The sequence below is a fragment of the Symsagittifera roscoffensis genome, chromosome 3 (assembly GCF_963678635.1).
Source record: "Symsagittifera roscoffensis chromosome 3, txSymRosc1.1, whole genome shotgun sequence".
Lineage (NCBI taxonomy): Eukaryota > Metazoa > Xenacoelomorpha > Acoela > Convolutidae > Symsagittifera > Symsagittifera roscoffensis.
Genome location: NC_087064.1, coordinates 5,388,308 through 5,398,291, shown reverse-complemented (window position 1 = coordinate 5,398,291; position 9,984 = coordinate 5,388,308).

The window sequence follows — 9,984 nt, the reverse complement described above, 5'->3', positions numbered from 1 at the left end:
TACGCTCAGGTCATATGGTAACGAAATGCCCAAGCACGCACAATTGTAAATAGTGTGGCAGGAGACACCATTCTCTTCATCACGTGGACAATCAGCGCAGGGAACAACCGATTACAACTGAGAGAAAGACTGTAAGCGATTGTCCTACGAGTGGAAAAAACATGTGTACTGTAATTAGTGCTACGGAACCTGACAGAACGGTCCTACTTGGAACTTACAGGATACCGCTGTTCAACCATCACAGACAGTAACTCATTTGCCGTGCCTTGATAGACAATGGATCACAGTTGAACTTCGTCAGTGAAAGCTTCCTACGACGGCATGGGTTGCCTCGTAAATCAGTCAACAGAACAGTGAAACCAGTTGGAACTGCCCCCCATTGGAGACGAGAGGTCTTGCTCCGATAACTTTGTAATTGCCTGGAGAAGACACACTACGAGCAGACTTCCTCATCGTGTGGACGATGTGGGTGTACGTGAACATAACCTCCATCTCGATATGCACTGGCGAATCCAGGTTTCGACAAAAGAGGAAGGATTGATCTTCTATGTGGTGTTGAACTGGCAAACGAGCTCACCACTGGTATACGGATACGAGAAGGATCTCTCACCTTAGATGAAACAATTTTTGGCTGGATTGTGAGTGGATCAGTACAGTTACTAAGCAAGCGCAATGTTGATAGAGTTTTGCAAACAAACTTCGTCAGTCAAGAGTCTGATCTGGAAATTAGTCGCTTTTGGACAGTTGAGGACTTGCCTCTGAACCGAAGCCACCGAACGAAGGAAGAAGAATTGAGGATCACTTCGACAAAACAACCATAACTAAGCCAGATGGTTGCTACTCTGTTAGTTTGCCTTTAAAGACAAACGTTGGAACCCTCGGCGAGTGCAAAGCCAATGCACTCAAACGATTCATCAGTCTGGAACGCAAATTTAAGCAGGAGGTTTTATACACTCAGTACCGAGACTTCATCAAAGAGTTCCGGGACATGGGTCACCTAGAGTTTGTACCACCAGATGAGCTCACAATGTCAGAGAAAATAAGCTACCATCTACCCCACCTCTGCGTTCTAGAGGATAGTACAACTACAAAGCTACGAGTTGTCTTTGACGCTAGTGCTCTAACTAGTACCCAAATTTCGCTGAACGATGCACTGATGGTTGGTTGGCCCCAAGCTTCAAGACGATTTGTTTGATCATCTGTTAAGTTTTGGATGCTACCCCATCGGAATCACCGGAGACCTTGCAAAAATGTGTCGTCAAGTGGCTCTTAACAAGGAGGATAAGGACTACCACCGATTTCTCTGGAGAGATGTGCCCGAGCAACCGATAGTATAATACAGGATGACCCGAGTGACATATGGGATTGCTAGCAGTTCATATCACTCTGTACGATCACTCATAGAAGCAGGCAAACATTCTTCTGTCGAAGAAACAATCTGTCGAGACTTCTACGTCGATGAATTGTTGACTGGCGCAGATAACATACCCAATGCAAAGAGGCTGATCAATGACGTTGATGTCAGCTAGCAACGAGACAGTTTTCTCTGCGAAAATTTGTAAGCAGCTCAGCAGAAGTCAGGGAAACCTTGCCCAGTGAATTGCGCGAAAACAAACACGAGTTCTCAGCAACAGACTACTCTGTGAAAGCATTAGGAATCGAGTGGCTTCCTACAAACGATGTCTTGGTCTTTGATCCTCTGTGCTGGCTGACTCCGATGACGCTTCTGTTCAAACTCATCATGCAATCCTCTTGGTCGCGGGGAATCAATGAGGACGACAACTTCCCGATGATATGATGAAGACTTTTCTAAGGTGGAGGACTAAAGTTCACAATGTGGAGAAGTTTGACATACCGAGACAAGTTGTTGAGGACAGTTTTGAGCTTCATTTGTTTTGTGACACATCAGAAACCGTATACGCCAGTTGTATCTACGTCAGGAACACGAAGACGAAATGAACCAATCTTTTTGTGGCTACATCAAGAGTGGCACCTTTGAAACCTTTGACGATCCCCTAAATGGAATTGATTTAGCTGTGCTAGGATGCAAGTTGCTGGACCATACGAGGAAAGCACTTCAAAAGATAGGACGGATTCCGAAGGAAGTTTTCAGATGGACAGATGCCACGATTGTACTTTGTTCGATCAACGAGACCCAAACGTCTGGAACACTTTTGTTCGCAAACGATTGCATGAAGTACAGGAGGTTTTGAAACCAGTCAACTGGCGCCATGTACGTAGTGAGGAAAACCCAGCAGATGCTGCAACTCGTGGACACGATGCACGATGGAATGACGCTGAAAAGCTCTTCACTATGGTGGCATCGGCCAAGCTGGCTCTCTGAACTTCGGATTCCAGACCAACCAAAGCTAACAAAAGTTGGTTCTGTTGAAACTCATCATGCAAAGCTAACAAAAGACGCTTCCGTTGAAACTCATCATGCAATCCTTTTGGTCGCAGGGAATCAATGAGGACGAAAAACTTCCCGATGATATGATGAAGACGTTTCTAAGGTGGAGGACTAAAGTTCACAATGTGGAGAAGTTTGACATACCGAGACAAGTTGTTGAGGACAGTTTTGAGCTTCATTTGTTTTGTGACACATCAGAAACCGCATACGCCAGTTGTATCTACGTCAGGAACACGAAGCCGAAATGAACCAATCTTTTTGTGGCTACATCAAGAGTGGCACCTTTGAAACCTTTGACGATCCCCTAAATGGAATTGATTTAGCTGTGCTAGGATGCAAGTTGCTGGAAAATACGAGGAAAGCACTTCAAAAGATAGGACGGATTCCGAAGGAAGTTTTCAGATGGACAGATGCCACGATTGTACTTTGTTGGATCAACGAGACCCAAACGTCTGGAACACTTTTGTTCGCAAACGATTGCATGAAGTACAGGAGGTCTTGAAACCAGTCAACGTGCGCCATGTACGTAGTGAGGAAAACCCAGCAGATGCTGCAACCCGTGGACACGATGGAATGACGCTGAAAAGGTCTTCACTCTGGTGGCATGGACCGAGCTGGCTCTCTGAACTTCGGATTCCACACCAACCAAAGCTAACAAAAGTTGGTTCTGTTGAAACTCATCATGCAAAGCTAACAAGAGACGCTTCCGTTGAAACTCATCATGCAATCCTTTTGGTCGCAGGGAATCAATGAGGAAGAAAAACTTCCCGATGATATGATGAAGACGTTTCTAAGGTGGAGGACTAAAGTTCACAATGTGGAGAAGTTTGACTTACCGAGACAAGTCGTGGAGGACAGTTTTGAGCTTCATTTGTTTTGTGACACATCAGAAACCGCATACGCCAGTTGTATCTACGTCAGGAACACGAAGACGAAACGAACCAATTTTTTTGCGGCTACATCAAGTGTGGCACCTTTGAAACCTTTGACGGTACCCTAATTGGAATTGATTTAGCTGTGCTAGGATGCAAGTTGCTGGACCATACGAGGAAAGCACTTCAAAAGATAGGGCGGATTCCGAAGGAAGTTTTTGGATGGACAGATGCCACGATTGAACTTTGTTGGATCAACGAGACCCAAACGTCTGGAACACTTTTGTTCGCAAACGATTGCATGAAGTACAGGAGGTTTTGAAACCAGTCAACTGGCGCCATGTACGTAGTGAGGAAAACCCAGCAGATGCTGCAACCCGTGGACACGATGGAATGACGCTGAAAAGGTCTTCACTCTGGTGGCATGGACCGAGCTGGCTCTCTGAACTTCGGATTCCACACCAACCAAAGCTAACAAAAGTTGGTTCTGTTGAAACTCATCATGCAAAGCTAACAAGAGACGCTTCCGTTGAAACTCATCATGCAATCCTTTTGGTCGCAGGGAATCAATGAGGAAGAAAAACTTCCCGATTATATGATGAAGACGTTTCTAAGGTGGAGGACTAAAGTTCACAATGTGGAGAAGTTTGACTTACCGAGACAAGTCGTGGAGGACAGTTTTGAGCTTCATTTGTTTTGTGACACATCAGAAACCGCATACGCCAGTTGTATCTACGTCAGGAACACGAAGACGAAACGAACCAATTTTTTTGCGGCTACATCAAGTGTGGCACCTTTGAAACCTTTGACGGTACCCTAATTGGAATTGATTTAGCTGTGCTAGGATGCAAGTTGCTGGACCATACGAGGAAAGCACTTCAAAAGATAGGGCGGATTCCGAAGGAAGTTTTTGGATGGACAGATGCCAAGATTGAACTTTGTTGGATCAACGAGACCCAAACGTCTGGAACACTTTTGTTCGCAAACGATTGCATGAAGTACAGGAGGTTTTGAAACCAGTCAACTGGCGCCATGTACGTAGTGAGGAAAACCCAGCAGATGCTGCAACCCGTGGACACGATGGAATGACGCTGAAAAGGTCTTCACTCTGGTGGCATGGACCGAGCTGGCTCTCTGAACTTCGGATTCCACACCAACCAAAGCTAACAAAAGTTGGTTCTGTTGAAACTCATCATGCAAAGCTAACAAAAGACGCTTCCGTTGAAACTCATCATGCAATCCTTTTGGTCACAGGGAATCAATGAGGAAGAAAAACTTCCCGATGATATGATGAAGACGTTTCTAAGCTGGAGGACTAAAGTTCACAATGTGGAGAAGTTTGACTTACCAAGACAAGTCGTGGAGGACAATTTTGAGCTTCATTTGTTTTGTGACACATCAGAAACCGCATACACCAGTTGTATCTACGTCAGGAACACGAAGACGAAATGAACCAATCTTTTTGTGGCTACATCAAGAGTGGCACCTTTGAAACCTTTCACGATCCCCTAAATGGAATTGATTTAGCTGTGCTAGGATACACGTTGCTGGACCATACGAGGAAAGCACTTCAAAAGATAGGGCGGATTCCGAAAGAAGTTTTCAGATGGACAGATGCCACGATTGTACTTTGTTGGATCATCGAGACCCAAACGTCTGGAACACTTTTGTTCGCAAACGATTGCATGAAGTACAGGAGGTTTTGAAACCAGTCAACTGGCGCCATGTACGTAGTGAGGAAAACCCAGCAGATGCTGCAACTCGTGAACACGATGCACGATGGAATGACGCTGAAAAGCTCTTCACTATGGTGGCATCCGCCAAGCTGGCTCTCTGAACTTCGGATTCCAGACCAACCAAAGCTAACAAAAGTTGGTTCTGTTGAAACTCATCATGCAAAGCTAACAAAAGACGCTTCCGTTGAAACTCATCATGCAATCCTTTTGGTCGCAGGGAATCAATGAGGAAGAAAAACTTCCCGATGATATGATGCAGACGTTTCTAAGGTGGAGGACTAAAGTTCACAATGTGGAGAAGTTTGACTTACCGAGACAAGTCGTGGAGGACAGTTTTGAGCTTCATTTGTTTTGTGACACATCAGAAACCGCATACGCCAGTTGTATCTACGTCAGGAACACGAAGACGAAACGAACCAATTTTTTTGTGGCCACATCAAGTGTGGCACCTTTGAAACCTTTGACGGTCCCCTAATTGGAATTGATTTAGCTGTGCTAGGATGCAAGTTGCTGGATTATACGAGGAAAGCACTTCAAAAGATAGGGCGGATTCCGAAGGAAGTTTTCGGATGGACAGATGCCACGATTGAACTTTGTTGGATCAACGAGACCCAAACTTCTGGAACACTTTTGTTCGCAAACGATTGCATGAAGTACAGGAGGTTTTGAAACCAGTCAACTGGCGCCATGTACGTAGTGAGGAAAACCCAGCAGATGCTGCAACCCGTGGGCACGATGGAATGACGCTGAAAAGGTCTTCACTCTGGTGGCATGGACCGAGCTGGCTCTCTGAACTTCGGATTCCACACCAACCAAAGCTAACAAAAGTTGGTTCTGTTGAAACTCATCATGCAAAGCTAACAAAAGACGCTTCCGTTGAAACTCATCATGCAATCCTTTTGGTCGCAGGGAATCAATGAGGAAGAAAAACTTCCCGATGATATGATGAAGACGTTTCTAAGGTGGAGGACTAAAGTTCACAATGTGGAGAAGTTTGACTTACCGAGACAAGTCGTGGAGGACAGTTTTGAGCTTCATTTGTTTTGTGACACATCAGAAACCGCATACGCCAGTTGTATCTACGTCAGGAACACGAAGACGAAACGAACCAATTTTTTTGTGGCTACATCAAGAGTGGCACCTTTGAAACCTTTGACGATCCCCTAAATGGAATTGATTTAGCTGTGCTAGGATGCAAGTTGCTGGACCATACGAGGAAAGCACTTCAAAAGATAGGACGGATTCCGAAGGAAGTTTTCAGATGGACAGATGCCACGATTGTACTTTGTTGGATCAACGAGACCCAAACGTCTGGAACACTTTTGTTCGCAAACGATTGCATGAAGTACAGGAGGTTTTGAAACCAGTCAACTGGCGCCATGTACGTAGTGAGGAAAACCCAGCAGATGCTGCAACTCGTGGACACGATGCACGATGGAATGACGCTGAAAAGCTCTTCACTATGGTGGCATCGGCCAAGCTGGCTCTCTGAACTTCGGATTCCAGGCCAACCAAAGCTAACAAAAGTTGGTTCTGTTGAAACTCATCATGCAAAGCTAACAAAAGACGCTTCCGTTGAAACTCATCATGCAATCCTTTTGGTCGCAGGGAATCAATGAGGAAGAAAAACTTCCCGATGATATGATGAAGACGTTTCTAAGGTGGAGGACTAAGGTTCACAATGTGGAGAAGTTTGACTTACCGAGACAAGTCGTGGAGGACAGTTTTGAGCTTCATTTGTTTTGTGACACTTCAGAAACCGCATACGCCAGTTGTATCTACGTCAGGAACACGAAGACGAAACGAACCAATTTTTTTGTGGCTACATCAAGTGTGGCACCTTTGAAACCTTTGACGGTCCCCTAATTGGAATTGATTTAGCTGTGCTAGGATGCAAGTTGCTGGACCATACGAGGAAAGCACGTCAAAAGATAGGGCGGATTCCGAAGGAAGTTTTCGGATGGACAGATGCCACGATTCAACTTTGTTGGATCAACGAGACCCAAACGTCTAGAACACTTTTGTTCGCAAACGATTGCATGAAGTACAGGAGGTTTTGAAACCAGTCAACTGGCGCCATGTACGTAGTGAGGAAAACCCAGCAGATGCTGCAACCCGTGGACACGATGGAATGACGCTGAAAAGGTCTGCACTCATTTTGAATTTCATTCGAGAAAAACCCAGTGGCCTGATCCATATGCAACTTCCTTGGGTGTCCATTAGTATTTATGTACTTCCTTAGGAACTTCAATACATTTTTAGACTTGTTACTTGAACAAACATACGCCGACGGCCAATGCGAAAAAGTGTCTACTGCTACAAGTACATACTTCATCCGACCCCTTACGTAATTGACCGGGTCCCAGAAATCTAATTGGACCCAATCATTCGGTTCCTTAGGCACATAAGTTTCCCCCATGTAATTTTTTGGAATATCTGGTTTAAGATTTTTATCACTGGTCCCTATCTCAAATAGTTCACCACAAATTGTTCCTTGTTAGTCGCGTGATTTCCTTGATCAAAACTCTCGAAAATGCAGAACCTCATTTTTCAAAAAGTAGTTTCAAACTGAGATGAACAACGTAAAAAATCTTTGTATTTCGCTTTTAAATCTATAAGATGTAGGTTTATCGCGGTTAAATCTAAGAGTTGGCAATTTTTAGAGTAACACTGGCTCCCATTGGCGTCAAAAACAACGAGAAAAGGTAAAAACAATTTCATTTCTCACATTATCTGTTTAGGAGCCGGATATTAGGACACAAAGATTTGCTTTGATTATTTTTTTAACCAAACAGAATAACCAAAATAGATCCCATTTAAGTGGTTCAAATTATAATTGGATAAATAGCTAAATCATCAAGTAAATGGCCAATTTTAAACTAAAAACTAACGCACACTTCTAGGTATTCTTTTTCTTGAACTTTTATTTGTGTTTTAGCATTCCAAAAATCCTAAATTATATTATTGCATAAAATTGAAATTGGAAAAGAAGAGGGCATCAAAATTTGGTTGGCGTTTTTTTTTATTAATTATAAGAACTTCTGATGTTTTGACACTTCGGTTATTTTGAAATAGAACTAACTTCTGAAAAACTGTTTTTCATTTAAATGATTTTAACTAAAATTTAGAGAAAAATAACTGCTCAGAAAAAGATAAAAGCTATCAAGCGTTTTTTAATGGTTTTTAAATTCTATAAATTAATCAATTTACAATTAGAAAAGTAAAAATGCTCAATTTTGGGAAATTTGTTTAAGAACTGAAAAGCACTGAACCAATTCCATCCTTGAAAAATGTTCAACAGCAGTGATACTCTTTTTCAACGTTATGATGATAAAGTTAGAAAGTTATTTTTGTCTTATTGTGTATAAATACTTCTTAGCATTTTGCGAACAAAAAATATTTTTAATCTTGTAAACGTTGCCTTCATGCTTCGAAACTGAAAAAGAAAATTGCATCAAATTTGGGGCTTTAAGTTGAATAAAATCAAACTTATTTAAACTTCTGTTACTCAAATTGCTGAGCTGTTTGCTTATAGAAACCATTGCAAATTTAATCTTTTTTTTAAATGATACTTTTATTAATTCAAATTTTACAATGGAAAGAAAATTATTTTGTTTCAATTGACGCAAAACTTCAATTGCTTCTTGCTATTTTGTAGTTTGCATTTTGTTTTTATTCCAACCATTGAAAATTGGGAGTAATTTTCTACTCGGCTGTGTTTTAGTTTTTTTTTTGGTTTTCCACGCAAACTCAGATACCACAAAAACTCATCGGACTGGGCCGAGTGATGAATCAGATGAAAGCACTGTCAGTCACGCTTCCAACGACATGAATGTTTTTTTTCGAAAAAAGTGTCCCAGTGTCGAGAAAAACATGCTCCAGATTTTTGAGATTAAGTCTAATTTCGAGCACAAACTGATAAGCATTGTTAAGCAGGTTGTTTCATTTTTTTTCTTTTTTCCCAAGCAAAATCAAATACGAAAAGTAATAATCGAAATGGCTAGAGTGATATATCATACAGAAACTTTTCAGTCTTAATACGAACGACCTCAAACTTTCTGCAAAGAAAAACTGGTTTGAGATTTATGAGATTTAGTCTAATCTCGAGCGAGTAAGGCCGTTAAGTAACGCTCGTTAAATGGAAGTTTTTTTAAACCTTAAGGCTGGAAAAATTCAAATTTGCTGTGAAGAAAATTAGTTTTTGAAGTTTCATTTAGCGCTTCGCTAGCATCAAAAGATTCTAAAAACTTAAACTATTCTGCAAAAAAGTAGAAATATTGGAAAATTTCTAGTGTTTTTTTTTTCATTTTTCTGTTTGTTATTCAGTTTTTGAAAACAAGTGTTGTCGATTTATTTATCGATTATCTTTTGTTTTCGATTAGTCCATTTATTTTTATGTGATTTAAAAATGACACTTGTTTGAAAAAATATGTTTAAAATATTCTCTAAGAATATTGTCGAATATTCTGTGCTACTTGCAGAGCAACCGGTTATCCTCGTTTTAATAAGTATTAGTTCGCTCCGACTAATATAGTGGCGAATATGATTCTTCACATTCATACATAAAAATAAAAAAGGCAGTTCGATGTTCCTCTTTGACCAAAAACTTTCTTCACAAAATTTTTTGTAAAAATCTTCAGGAACAATTTTTGATGATGTTTTTCAACAAGATATCGAAGCGTTGCTACTCAGTATGGTTATTGTCTCCAGGCAAAGCTGTAATCGGAAAATTAAAAGTTTTTGACGGCTTTAAATGCGTGTAAAGTTATTGTTGCATTGAGTTCAAATTCAGATAATCAGATATTCGAGCTACGTTTTTTGGAGGTTTTTGTTTTGTAAAATTCGGATCATTTGTGTTATTTTAGAATAAAAGTGAAAAGAAAACTGCTGAAATTTTTTTTAAAATTGTTTGATTTAATTATTTGTTCGTTGTGTACGCTAAGTATGTGTAAGCAAATCATGCCCA